Raw genomic sequence first — 14,939 nt, forward strand, 5'->3', positions numbered from 1 at the left:
AGAATGTTGTTTATTGGTCCAGTGGTGAGGATTTTTGTTTTCTTTACATTGAGATGTAATCCATACAGAAGGCTACCCATACAAAGTACTCGCTGATAATATTAAGGTAACTGCCCCTTGATTTCCACCTGTCAGAATAGCTTGGGTTTGGGCAGCTGCTGGAGAAGGCACGGCAGTCTAGCCACCTGGAGAAATAAACCCATGAAACCCTGTTTAGGTGTAAAAATCAAAGTGAGACATTATACGATAAATAATGGTACTGTGAAAGCTAACTCAGATCTTTTCAAGAAGCAGTTAGGGATTAAGATGAGAAATAGACTTTAAGGGTACAGGGATTGGTTATTTTGCAACACTAAAGAATGGTAGGAAAATAATTATTTTAAATGGTAAGTGAGACCTGTTGTAGGTCTTCCCACACTGCTTCACTCTTTCTTGTAGAGTCCTTTCTTAATGATCTAGTCTGGGAATTTATCATTAGCAAAAATGACATGCCTGAACTGAATCATACAAGTTGTTGTTGTTAAATGCCATTTATTCAATTCCAACCCATAGCAACCCTGTATAGGGTTTCCAAGGAGCAGCTGGTGAGCTTGAACCACCAACCTTGCAGTTCACACGACTTTAAAGTCTGATGCATTAGTCCACAGAGCCACACCAGGGATCATACAAGTAGATATGGTTAAATTGGTGTATGTTCTATTCTTCATATTCTCAACAATAAAAACAAAATAAATTATTTTTTTAATGCATACCTGTTTGAGCTGAATTCTTTCTTTCCACACCATGGGACCTAAATTTTCTTTCCACTCTTTTTTAGGAAAAAAAAAAAAAAAATCATAGTAGCAATGTAAGCATTGTAATGTTAAACAATGTAAACATCATAATTCAAAGAAAACTTTATTATTGTGTGTCACCTCCCAAATGCACTCAAAATGTATATATATTTTATACCAAAATATTTAAAATAAATATTTAACAAAGTAAATCCACCCACTTGAACAATAACAATAAAAAAACTTATTGTTTGGTCTGTTTCTGAAATCTGCTATGTAAATTGTCAAATCCTGTCTGTTACGAGGCCTCCATCAGTTATTTTATTCCTTTAAATGAAGGATTCTTCAGGACATTAGACATCTTGCTTCACTTTGGAACTTGTGCTGTCAGTGGGTTTTATATGTAAGCTGAACATTACACAACTGAACCAAACTGAGCATTTAATAAACCATGTTGTTGTTATGTGCCGTGGAGTCGGTTCCAACTCATAGCGACCCTGTACAGGGTTTCCGAGGCTGTAAATCTTTACGGGAGCAGAAAGCCTCATATTTCTTCCGTGGAACAGCTGGTAGATTCGAACTGCTGACCCAGAGATTAGCAGCCCGATTCGTAACCACTACGCTACCAGAGCTCCTTAAAAACCATATTGACCTTCGATTTTTCCAGGTTTCCACATGGTTTCAGCTTTCATTACTCCATTAAAATGTGTTATCTTGAATTAAGTGGCTATCGCCACCTTCTCAAAACACTCTCCTTCCTGTTTTCCTGATCTTGTGTTCTGGGCGCCCCTCCTACTTCTCCACCCACTCCTCTCAGGTTTCTTGGCTGGCTACCTGTCCTACAACAACCTTTGTACTTTTCCAGGGTTTAATCCAGAGCCTTCATTTCTTCTCTTTTAATATCCTCTCCCTTGTGTTGGAAAAGACTGGACGGCACATAACAACAACAACAACAACAACAACTAGTCACTTGATCTATTTCCTGGTTTTAAATACCTCCCAACCCTCTTCAATAGAGCCATGGAGTCAATTCCAATTTATGAGAACCCCATGAGTTATGGAGTAGAATTGCTCCTGATGTGGGGCGCTGTGTGTTAATGTACTGGACCTCAAGGTCAGCAGTTCAAATCCACCAGCTGCTCCTCAGAAACCCTATACAGGATCAAAACCAACTAGACAGCAGTTAGCAACAACAATCTTAACAGACGCAGATTGGTACCACTGGTTGGGTTCCAACCACCAACTGTTTGGTTAGTAGTTGAGAGCAAACCATTTGCATCAGTTTGTTGTTGTGGACCATTGAGTCAGTTGAGACTCATAGCGACACTATATAGAGTTTCCAAGAGTAGCTGGTGGGTTTGAACTACCAACCTTGTGGTTACCGGTCCAGTGTTTATCCTACAGTGCCACACCAGGGCTCTTTGCACCAGCTAGGTGACCCTATATACTTATCTTACTTACCAAGAAGCCTCTTTGTCATTTCTTCTTGCTATTTCATAGGTCCCTCAAGCTTACTGTTTCCAACCCAGTCCCCACCCTAGTGAATTCCCTCTTAGTTTTCTTACATCTCAGTGATTGGTGCCATCCCCCGTTTGGTTATAAAATCTAAAAACCCCTGTGATACTTAATTCTTCCCTCTCTGTTTTTGCCCATTTCTACTCCATGAGGGTTCATCATCTTCCTCAGTTTCTCTCCATCTCTAAAGCCATTCGCCTAGACCATTGAAGACGCCACCTAACTGATATCCATCACTCTTGCCTCCCTCTAAACGATGGCCAGAGCAATCTTAAAGACACAAATTGAATGGTGCTATGCCACTGTTTGATAACCTTAAATGAGTAATTCCCAATCAAATCTAAACTTCTTTCCTGGCCTTCATGATCTGGCCTCCTCCTCTTCTCCAACCTTATCCCACCTGTTCCCTTGTTCTTTATACCATGGCCACACTGAAATTCTTTCTTGTACCTTAGTAAACCAATCTCTTTTCTACTTCAAAGGCTTGTTCTTACTGTTCTTTCTGCTTGGGGTCCTGTTCACCTACTCTTTGCTTGTCTACTTTGTGCTCATTTTTCAGGCCTCAGCTTCTGTGTGACTTCTTCCATGAGGCCTCCCTCTACCTCTACCTGCTACACTCTATCCCTCACCCCATCCCAGCACAATTAATATTCCATTGCATTTTCCATCTATAGCATTTGTTGTTGCTGTTGTTAAGTGCTGTTGAGTTAATTTTGACTCATAGTGACCCCGTATAGGCTTTCTGAGAAGGAGATGGTGGGTTTGAATCGCCAACTTTGTGATTAGCGGTCTAGTGCTTATTCTACAGCATTACATACTTAGTCATGTATTTTTTGTTTATTAACCATTAACTGCTTCTGCCCTTTACATGTTTTTTCACCATCAACATTGCTAGTTGATTCCAACCCATGTAAATGCCATGTATAGCAGAGTAGAACTGTGCTCCATAAGGTTTTCCATGGCTGGTCATGAGTCCTTTCTTCCAAAGTGCCTCTGGGTAGATTCCAGCCTCCAATCTTATGGTTAGTGGCTGAGTACATTAACTATTTGCACCACCCAGGGACTCCATGTTTTCACTGCTGTTGTTAAGTGCCATGGAGTCAGTTCTGACTCATAGTGAATTTGTATAGGGTTTCTGAATTTTCAATAGTATATAAACAATTGCTGAAGGAATAATTCACAAATTCTGAATGTAAGATACTTGGCATAATAAGGAAAGGAGTAAGCCATTTAAACTTTAGAGATTTAAAAAATGTTTTCATTGTTTGGAAGTCTTTAGGTTTATAATCATTTGTGAATATAAGTCAGTAAAATGTTTTCAGAAACATTACTCTAAATAAACTAACCTATGAGTTAAGAGAGAGGTCAAGTTTTATATTTGTTGGAATTGTTTAATTGAAGATTAAAGATGTTGATGTAAATAATCATGGAAGAATCACAGAGAGCAAGAAAAAAGAGAGAGGGAGCGAATCATAGAGCAAGACTATCCTTAAGAATTTAGAACTTTCCTCTGCTGGGAATTAATGGAAAGAGATAGTGTCAATAACAGCAGTGGCCAAGACAACTCTTGTTCAATTATGAGTAACAATAAAGAAGTCATTTGGCGTGACAACAGGGTTTTATCATTGTGAAACCTGTTCAGATAAAACATTCAAACATCTGGGATTTACTCAATTTGGGATGCTTTTCTAGTTTATGAAGAGTGAATTAAAAAAAAAATCATCTGGTTTGAATTCTTCTCATTTTATTGATTTGGTAAGCAGTTTTAAATACCAGATAGTATAACTTAGCCAGGCTATTCAAATGTTTTGAGGGGAAAAGCTGTTCAGTGAGTGACATTGTAGAATTTGAAAACAAATTAATTTTATTCTATTTCTTTGCTTTTACTAATAAAAGTTAGTGGCCAAATTTTTGGTTACTCACCATGATAGCAGAGAAGGTCAGAAATATTAAAGTTCAAATTAATTAAGTATATATCTTTAACTTGCCATTACATTGTTGTTGTTGTAAGGCGTTGAATTTGTTCTGACTCATAGCGACCCTATCTACAACAGCAGAAATACTGTCTAGTCCTGCACCATATTCTCAATTGTTGCTGTTTGGCCCATTGTAGGAGCCAGCAGTCCATCTCGTTGAGGGGAAAGCCTCTGTTTTGATGACCCTCTACTTTACCAAACATGATGTCCTTCTCAAAGCACTAATTTCTCCTTGACAACATGTCATAAAAAGGAGAAACAAAGTCTTACCATCTTTTCTTCTAAGGAGCATTCCTGTTGTACTTCTTCCAAGGCAGATTTCTATGTTCTTCTGGTAGTCCATAGTACTCTTAATATTCTTCACAAACACCATAATTTAAATCCATTGATTCTTCTGTGGTCTTCCTTATTCATTGTCTAGCTTTTACATGCATATGAGGTGATTAAAAATATCATAGTTTGGGTCAGGTCCACATTAGTACTCAAACAGACATCTTTGTGCTTTAACTTTTTCAAGAGGTCTTTTAAGGCAGATTTGCCTAATGTAATGTGTGGCTTGATTTCTCAACTGCTACTTCCATGAGCATTGGTAGTGGATCCAAGCAAAATCAAGACTTTGACAAATTCAATAGTTTCTCCATTTATCATGATGTCACTGATTGGTCCAGTTGTGAGGATTTTTATTTTCTTTACATTAAGGTGCAATCCATATTGAACACTGGAGTCTTTGCTCTTCCTCAGCAAGTATTTCAAGTCCTCTTTGATTTCAGCAAGCAAGGTTGCGTCATCTACATATCGTAGGTTGTTAATCAGTCTTTCTACAATCCTGATGGGAATTCTTCATATAATCCAGTTTTTCTGATGATTTGCTCAGTATGTAGATTGAATAGGTATGGTGAAAGGATATAACCCTGCTACACACTTTTGCTGATTTTCAACATCCAGTATCTCCTTCTTCTGTTCTCATGACTGCCTCTTGATCTGTGTACAGATTCCTCATGAGCACAATTTAATTAACCTACAGATTTCTAACCACTAAAGCAACGATGAAGAAATTTAAGAATCCTATCAACTTCAGTCTGAGATTGGCCAAATGTGCAAACACACGCATTGGTAATTACTGTCAATTGGAATATGGAAGTTGGAAATGAAGAGGAAGAGTCAGTAGTTGGAAAATATGGACTTAGTGATAGAAATGACACTCCATAGCATGATAGAATATTGCAAGACAAACCACTTACTCACTGCAAATACCTTTTTTTAACAACATAAAAGATGACTATATACATGGACTTCACCAAATGGAACACATAGGAATCAAACTGACTATGTGGGGAGAGCAAATAAAGAAGTTCAATATTATCAGCCAAAACAAGGCCAGGGGCTGACTGTGGAACAGACCATCAGTTGCTCATATGCAAATTCAGCTGAAGTAAAAAAAAAAAGAAAACAAGCCCATGATAGCTAAAATATGACTTTGAGTATATCCCACATGCATTTAGAGACTATTTCAGGAATAGATTTTATACATAAGACAGTAATGACCTAACATCAGAAGTGTTGTGGAATGACATCTAGAACATTATACATGAAGAAAGCAAATGATGGGAAAGAGACAAAAGAGCAAAACAGATGTCAGAAGAGACTCTGAAACTTGCTCTTGAATGTAGAGTAGCTAAAATGACTGGAAGAATTGAAGTAAAAGAACTAAACAGAAGATTTCAAAGGGCAGCGTGAGAAGACCAAGTCAAGCATTGTAGTGAAATATGCAAAGACCTGGAGTTGGAAAGCCAAAAGGGAAGAACATACTCAGCATTTCTCAATCTGAAAGAACTGAAGAAAAATTTCAAGCTTCACTTACCATATTAAAAAATTCTATGGGCAAATGAAGAGGACTTGAAATATTTACTGATAAAGATCAAAGACTACAGCTTTCAGTATGAACTGCATATCAATGTAAAGAAAACAAGAATCCTCACAACTGGGCCAATAAATAGCATGATGAAAAATGGAGCAAAGATTGAAGCTGTCAACGACTTTATTTTGCTTGGATCCATAATCAGTACGCATGGAAGCAACAGTCAAGAAATCAAACAATGTATTGCATTAGGAAAATCTGCTTCACAAGACCTCTTTAAAGTATTCAAGAGCAAAGAAATCACTTTGAGGACTAAGGTGTGCCTGACCCAAGTATTTTCAACCACCTTATATGAATGCAAAAGTTGGACAACAAATAAGGAAGACAGTAGAAGAATCAGTCCATTTGAGTTTTGGTGTTGGGGAAGAATATTAAAAGTACCATCAATTGCCAGAAGAACAAATAAATCTGTTTTGGAAGAAGTACAGACAGAATGCTCCTTAGATGCCAGAATGGTGAGATTTTGTCTTTCAAATTTTGTGGTCAGGAGGGATCAGTCCCTGGAGAAGGACATCATGCTTGGTAAAGTAGAGGGTCAGTGAAAAAGAGGAAGACCCCCAATGAGATGGATTGGCACAGTGGCAGCAGCAATGGGCTCAAACATACAACAATTGTGAAGATGGCACAGATCAGGCTGTCTGTTGTGCATAGGGTTACCATGAGTCGGAACTGCTTCAAGGGCACCTAACAACAACAAAAACATGGGCAAAATATTGAATGCTGTTGTTGTTGTTAAGTGACGTAGAGTCAGTTCCAACTCATAGAGATCCAGTTTCCAAGGAGCGACTGGTGTGTTTGAACTGCTGACCTCATGGTTCAAACTGACCTTGCGGTCCAGTGCTTATTCTACCACACCATATCAGGACTCCTAACTATGTAGAAAGCTTCAAAAGAGATGAAAGGAATGTGCTGTCACAGTACCAAAAATAGTTGGTCATGTACAACCGTGTCAAGAGGTAACATATGGTCAAGAACCCATATGATATTTAAGGAAGAAGTTCAAGCTGCATGGACAGTATTGGTGAAAAGCAAGGCTTCAGGAATTTACAGGGTATCAATTGAAATGTTTCCACAAACTGATAGAGCAATGGATGCACTCACTTGCCTATGCTAAGAAAATTGGAAGATAGGCCAACTGAATGGAAGAGATCCATATATGCATACATTCCAAAGAGAGGTGCCCCAATAGAATGTGGAAATCATCGAACAATATCATTAATATCACATTCAAGTAAAATATTGCTGAAGAATTAAGAAAAACAATCGCAGCTGTACATTAACAGGGAGCAGTCAGAAATTCAAATCAGATTCAGAAGAGGACGTGGAACTGGGATATCATTTTTTTTTCCACCAAATGATTTAATATTGAATTTTACCTGATACCTAGAACACTGGAAAAGCGTTAAAGAGGACCCCCACACTCTACCCTCTGTGTTCAGGAAAATCACTTTCTGCAAATAACCACTCTTCTATGGTTTCGATAAGACTCGCCAATGCCCCCTTGTTGTCCTATAACAAGACCAGAAACACATACCAAAAAATAAAACTAAAATAAAAAAATCCAAACCCACTGTCATCAATAAACCTTTCAAATTTCCATCTCTTGCATCATAAATAAGTAAATGAATGACTTTTTCCTGTGACCAATCAGTAGTAAAATACTTGTTTGTAAAATTTTGGTTGAGGTTTTCCAAAGTTCCGGGTTGAAACTGGCTGTCTTCAACCTTAGTCAACATTCTGCTATTGTTGTTATCAACAGCTCCTGTAGACTAGGGTAACCTCAGTGTGAAATACTCCGATTTACTATCGGATCACAGCACTTACCCATATGTGGGTTTTTTTTTTTTTTCTTTTCTTGCTTTCTTTACTCATTCTTTACAAAAGGAAATGTCTTTGCCCTAACTTTTTGAACTTGCAGATCTTATGATCAATATGTTCTCCCTATTTCAGTGGTTCTCCCTCTCTGGCCACTAAAATAATCCCTTTTCCCTTCCTTGTTTTTCCTTCCAGAACAAACTTTTCTCTATCAAAGTCTGGATTTATTTTTATTTGTCAAATTAAATGAATAAAATCTCATCTGCCATTTTTGATCAAAAGAAGAAGAAAATGGGTTCCAAGGAGTCAATTCTGATTCATAGTTACCCTACATAGGCTTTCTGAGATTTAAAATCTTTACAGAAGAAGACAGCCTCATCTGTCTCTCGTAGAGCAGCTACTGGTTTTGAACAGCTAACCTTACAGTTAGAAGCCCCTCAAAGTTGTGTTTTTCAGGTTAAAGATCAAGGCAACTCAATTCAATAAAACAAAATGACAAAGCTCTCAGATAGGGATTCTTATCCTCTTTGGAGTCACGGAATATCATTTTTTATATCTGATGGATCTTGGCTAAAAGCAGAGAATACCAGAGAGGTGTCTACTTGAGTTTTTGGTGATTTGAGTCCTGATGTGGCACTGTGGGTTAATGCGCTGGACTGCAAAGTTGAACTGCAAGTTCGGTGGTTGAAGCTCACCAGCTGCTTCTTGGGAACACTATACAGGGTTGCTATGGGTTGGGAACTGATTCAACGGCACATAGCAACAACAACAACAGAAGCACCTCAGAATAAAGGTCAAAGAATGGAGCACAGTTCTACTCTGACACACATGGTATTGCCATGAATCAGCTTTAACTAGATGGCAATGGATTTGACTTTGGGTATAATGTTACTTTGCCAGGGTATGGTTTTAATCAATCTCAATTTTCTTCTTGGATTTTTATAAAAGTCTAGGTTAAAAAAAAAAATCTAGAGGCATTGTTAAAATAAGAAAATGAGTTGTAGTCAAAATTCCCTAGTAAACAGACCAGGGAAGCAGCATCCCTTAGAAAGGAGGAAGGCGGAGAGGTTTGTTTTTGCCTCAGTGGGTTCTAGTATGTTAAAGAAATATGAGTGCTTCTGATGTAAAGTGAAAGGTTGAGGAAATTGTGGCAGTGACTAATAGAAGATTCTTACTTTACTATCATTTTGACTTTGAGCTTTTGCCTTCTAAAGCATGTATTGGTCTATTAGGGCCCAGTTTGTAATCTCCCAAGACTGGACAATTGGTGATCATTGCCAGGGATCCCAGAATGCATTACTATGTTCATTCCAATAAAGTCAGACTCAGCCAGAAGTCAGAAAAAGTGGATTTGAGTTCCTGGTCTATACCAGCAACAAACTGGGTGACTCTGCTCAAGTCTCCTGGTCCTTTCACATCTCTTCGTAGTCTAATTACACAACATGTTGTTGTTGTTGTTGTTAGGTGCCGTCAAGTTGGTGCTGACTCATAGCAACCTTATACATAACAGAATGAAACACTGCCCTGTCCTTTGCCAACCTCACAATTGTTGCTACACTTGAGCCCATTGCTGCAGCCACTGTGCTAATCCAACTTGTTGGGGTTCTTCCTCTTTTTTTGCTGGCCCTCAACTTTACCAAGCATGGTGGCCTTCTCCAGGAACTGGTCCCTCCCGACAGTACGTCATCCTGGATTCTAAGGAGCACTCTGGTTGTACTTCTTCCAACACAGATTTATTTATTTTTTTTTTGGCAGTCCATAGTACTTTTAATATTCTCCTCCAACACCATAATTCAAATGCATCAATTCTTCTAGGGCCTTCTTCATTCATTGTCCAACTTTAACATGCATATGAGGTTATTGAAAATAGCATGACTTTGGTCAAGCACACCTTAGTCCTCAAACAGTGTGGCACCCATAATCTCTCCCTTATGCCTGGGGTCTTCTCTGACTTGAACCTATCTGTAAACTCTACTTAAAGAAGTCCTTGGTGGCCTGGATCCACAAACACTTGGGCTGGGCCTTTCTCAACTTGCAAAGGATCGGAAACATTTCTCTGCTCCACTACATCTCCTCTCCCAGCCCTCTATATCTATCAAAGTCCAATGCCTTCAGGGCCAACTCAAACCCTGAATTCATCAAGAAACATCCTCCAAGCTACTCAGAATATTTCCCCACCCTCCAGAGTTATTTAATTCTGTGTTGGAAGAAGTACAGCCAGAGTGCTCCTTAGAGGCCAAGATGGCCAAACTTCATCTCATACTTTGGACATATTGTCAGGAGGGACCAGTCACTGGAGAAGGATATCATGTTTGGTAAGGTGGAGGGTCAGAGAATAAGAGGAAGACCCCCAATGAGATGTATTGGCCAGGTGGCAGCATCAATGGACTCAAGCGTGGCAACAGTAGTGAGGCTAGCCCAGGATCGGGCAGTGTTTGGTTCTGCTGTGCATAAGGTTGCTATGAGTCAGTACCGACTTGATGGCACCTAACAACAACTACAACAATAACAACTCCATTCTCCACCTCCTCAAGGCACCAATGTATCTTTGCCACACAGGTCTGAGCATTTTGCTTTGTGCAAAATATTTGTCTACTGTGAGACTGTTGAATTGCTTTGAATAAAATAATTGTAAGTTTTTATTAAAAAAGTATCACTGGGATAAGTGTAAAAGAACTGCTTAGGGTAATACACGCACACAACATATCCAGTTAAGTTTTTCTTTGGTTTTAAATGCTTTTATTGATATATAATTCACAAACTCTACAATTCAGCCATTTAAAGTGCACAATTAAGTGTTTTTAGTATATGAACAAGATTGTGTACATTTTACCACAATCTAATTTTAGAGCATTTTTGTTGCTCCAAAAGGAAACAATATCCACTAACAGTCATTCTCCATTACTCCTGGCCCCTAGCAATCACTAATCCATTCCTGCCTCTATAGATTTGCCTGTTCTGGACATGTTATTTAAATGAAATCATGCAAGATGTGGTCTTCTGTGATCTCTTAAATGTTATCCTATTGAGATAGTCAGAGGTTTTTTTTTGTTTTTTGTGTTTTTTAAGTTGTCATTATTGCTAGATGCTGTTGAGTTTGGCTCATGGTGACTCTGTATGATGGAGTAGAACTCTTTCATAGAGTTTCCTAGTCGGTACTCTTTATAGGAGCAGATCACCAGGTTTTTTTTCTGTGTTGTTGCCGGATGGGTTTGAACCACTAACCTTTTGATTAGCAGGTAAATGCTTAACCATTACTCCATCAGGGCTCATTTTAAAATCGTTGCTGTTGTTGTTTTTGTTAAGTGTCATGGAGTCAGTTCCAACTCATAGTGACCCCGTATAGGGTTTCCGAGGAGCAGTTGTTGGATTTGAACTGCTGACCTTGCATTTAGCAGTCCAGTGCTTATCCTGTAGTGCCACACCAGAATGGTTGGCTCCTTTAAGTAAGCTTCTGGCAAAACTCTAGAAGGGATCAATCATTTATCAGGCAGGAGGGATACTGAGTAATCTTTTAAAAAGTATCTGTGTTTTACCAAGGAATAACATCACAATCACATAAATAAATGATTCTTATTTATGGGGAAAGGAAACTTGGTATGCCTTGGGCTAAAGTGTTCAACTGCTAGCCAAAAGGTGGGCAGTGGGAACCCACCAGCCACTCCAATAGGGAAAGATTCGGCAGTCTGCTTCTGTAAAGATTTACAGCCTTGGTAACTCTGGAGAGGCAATTCTACTCTGTCCTGTCGGGTTGTTGTGAGTCCACTCAATGGCAATGGTAGAGTATTTAAGGTGAAGATACTTTGGGCGAATGGAAAACATCACAGGAACAGTTACACTCTTGTCAAAAGCACCCTTCCCGCCCCCCACTCGCTTCTGGAATCTTGTGGTACTCCAGCACATTTGGCTTAAAGGAATTGTTAAATTTCTTGAAAAGATCAAAAACTCATCATGTGCTTTCTCACCTCAAAGAATAAGATAAAATTTTTCATTAACTCTCGACAAATTTACTGAGAACAGGCACAAACTTTTATAACCAATAAGTTTCATAGATTCTAATATGCACATTTTCACCACGTTACTGTTTCTCAACTCCGGATTCGTATTACAGTCACTGCTGGCCCATGGCTGTTTTGACAGAGTCGTCATAGCCTATGCTAGCTGTTCATTGGACATTTCCATTGACACGTGTGCATGCATGATTGGCACTACCTATGCTGAGTCTCCAGGCTGTGGCTATGAGTCAGGCTGCTAACCTCAAGGTCTGCAGTTCAAAACTACCTGCCATTCCATGGGTGAAAGATGAGGCTTTCTGCTCCTATAAAGATTTACAGCCTCAGAAACCCTATGCAGGGTTGCTTTGAGTCAGAACTGACTTCACAGCACACCATCACCACCATAACTGACTTCACAGCACACCATCACCACCATAAGGCTCCCTATGAGCCAGAATGAACTTGTTCACAGATTCTTAGGTGGCACAAACAGTTTGCACTTTACCACTTACTAAAAGGTTGGCAGTTTGGACCTACCCATCAGTGCCATGGATGAAGGACCTGGTGGTCTTGTTTTGTAAGATTATTGCTGTTGTTGTTGCTAAGTGCCATTGAATTTGTTCCGCTTGATAGAGACCATGTATAGGGTTTCCAAGGAGCAGTTTGAACTGCTGACCTTGTGGTGAGCAGTCCAGTGCTTATCCTACAGTGCCACATACCTTATTCTGAAACACACATTCAGAATTGACTCCACTATCAGTTGGAGGTTTTTTTCTTTCTTTCCTTATAGGACGTTAAATAAGGATGCATTTTACAATCTCAACTCCTGCATCTTAATTTTGGTATATTCCTGGGTGTGCCCATTTTGAGAACTCCATGCCGTTTTTAAATCAGAGAAGGGCCTGAGAAGTAAGGCAGAATTCTCAGAGACTCAAACCAAGAGGGTTAGAAAACTTAATCTAACTTAAGGAACTTTCGAGGTTACTTCTCCTGCCTTAGCACTTGGACAACAACAGCAAAATTCATGCCTGAGACAAGCAAGGTGGGATGCAGAAGATTCAAGTAGGATTGTTTTCAGAGTGCTGGCAAGCAGCCTGGAGGCAGCTCTATAAGCCCTTGGAATCCTCCTGAGAGCTGCCGAACTCCATAAACTATATGCTGACATCATTCCTGTCTGGGCCAAGGCAGGACCAGCAGCCACCCAAGAATGACCTTTCAGAATCCCTAATTAATTAATCACCATAAACCAGAGCGGGGGAGGGAGGACACGCTCATGAACCAGCCTGTCTTTACCCAGGAGTTTCCACCTCCCATTCACCAATTAACTTCACAGTTACATCTGCCTTTCCTGCCAAGCCCTCCCATAAAGGAATTTATCACCCTCTATTCTTCTTTTCTTCCCAAATGTGAATCAGAAACTTATAGTGCTGTTTAAAAAGGCACTTTCAGCAAATCCAGTTATGCTCCCAAGCACCTTTCCATGGAATTCTGTGTTCCCTTTTGTGGCTTTATTAACGATGCTGGCTCAGAAGCTTGCAACTCACTCAGGCCAATAATAACAGGAAATATTTGCCTATGTGCCAGGCACTGTTCTAACAGCCTTGTATGTATTAATTCATTTAATTCTCATGACCATCCTATGTGGTAAGAGCTATTCTTCACCCACTTCTATGTTACAGATGAGGAAACTGTGGTACAGAGAAATTAGGAAAGATGCCCAAGGCCACAAAGAGTTAGAGAGAGGAGATATGACTGTTGAACCCAAGCAATCCGGCTTCAGGGTCCACTCATTAAGCACCCAATGTGTGACTTTGCCATTTTGTAAGTAAAGAATGTGAAGACTCCTCCCTGGGTGGTATAAATGGTTAATGTGATCGGCTGCTAACAGTAAGGTTAGGCATTTGAGTCCACCCAGAGGCACTTTCAATGAAAGACCTGGTGATTCACTTCTAAAAAAATCTGCTGTTGGAAACCCCATAGAGTATAGTTCTACTCTGACACAAATAGGGTTCCTATAAGTCAGCTGTTGGGTGAAAACTACCAGCTGCTCTATGGGAGAAAGATGAGGTTTTCTGCTCCCATACAGATTTATAGCCTTAGAAACCCTGTGCAGGGTCACTATGAGTCTGAAGTGACTCCATGGTATTGGGTTTGTTTAGGTCTGTTTTTTCCCAAACCAGAATCTTACTTTGTTGTTGTTATTAAGTGCTGTTGAGTCAGTTCTGACTCATGGTGACGCTGTATGGGAAATCTGAGGAATAGCTAGTGAGTTGAACTGCTGACCTTGCGGTTCAAACCGACCTTACGGTCTAGTGCTGATCCTACAGTACCACACCAAGACTCAGAACCTTACTTTGTTGTTGTTGTTTGTTAAGTGCCATCTTGCTGGTTCCAACCCACAGCAACTCAGTGTAGGGTTTCTGAGGAATAGCTGGTTAGCTTGAACCACTGACCTTGCAGTTCAAACTGACTTTGCAGTCCAGAGCATTAACCTACAGTGCCACACCAGGACTCCAAACTCTTACTTACAACTCCAATATATAAAGGATCCAATTCTCTATTTGAAATGGGAGCCAAGACTTGTAGACATGGTCCACAGTTGACTTTCTCCCAGAGGTGGCTTTATGCATTTCCTGGGACCCCTGAAGCTTTTGGAAATCACAGTTGGAAAAACGATGTAAATGTCTTTTCTTTTTGATGAGTTACTGGCGATCTCAGAGAAGCAGCTGATTTCCCAAGACTGAGGAGCTTTTCAGGAGCAGGGCTGTGGGCTCCCTGGCTTGGCCCCAGCATGCTGCCTCCGCGTGTCAGTTAGCGCCCTGCAATGCTGCACTTAATGAGGACAAACAAATGTGCTCATCGCATTGACTTCAAGTGTGAATGATGTGATCATTCTGCTCCTGCTTAGCAGCCTTTTCTCTGGAAAGATCTGGGGCAGATGCTGCAG

Source organism: Chrysochloris asiatica, unplaced genomic scaffold (genome assembly GCF_000296735.1).
Source record: "Chrysochloris asiatica unplaced genomic scaffold, ChrAsi1.0 scaffold00329, whole genome shotgun sequence".
Classification (NCBI taxonomy): domain Eukaryota; kingdom Metazoa; phylum Chordata; class Mammalia; order Afrosoricida; family Chrysochloridae; genus Chrysochloris; species Chrysochloris asiatica.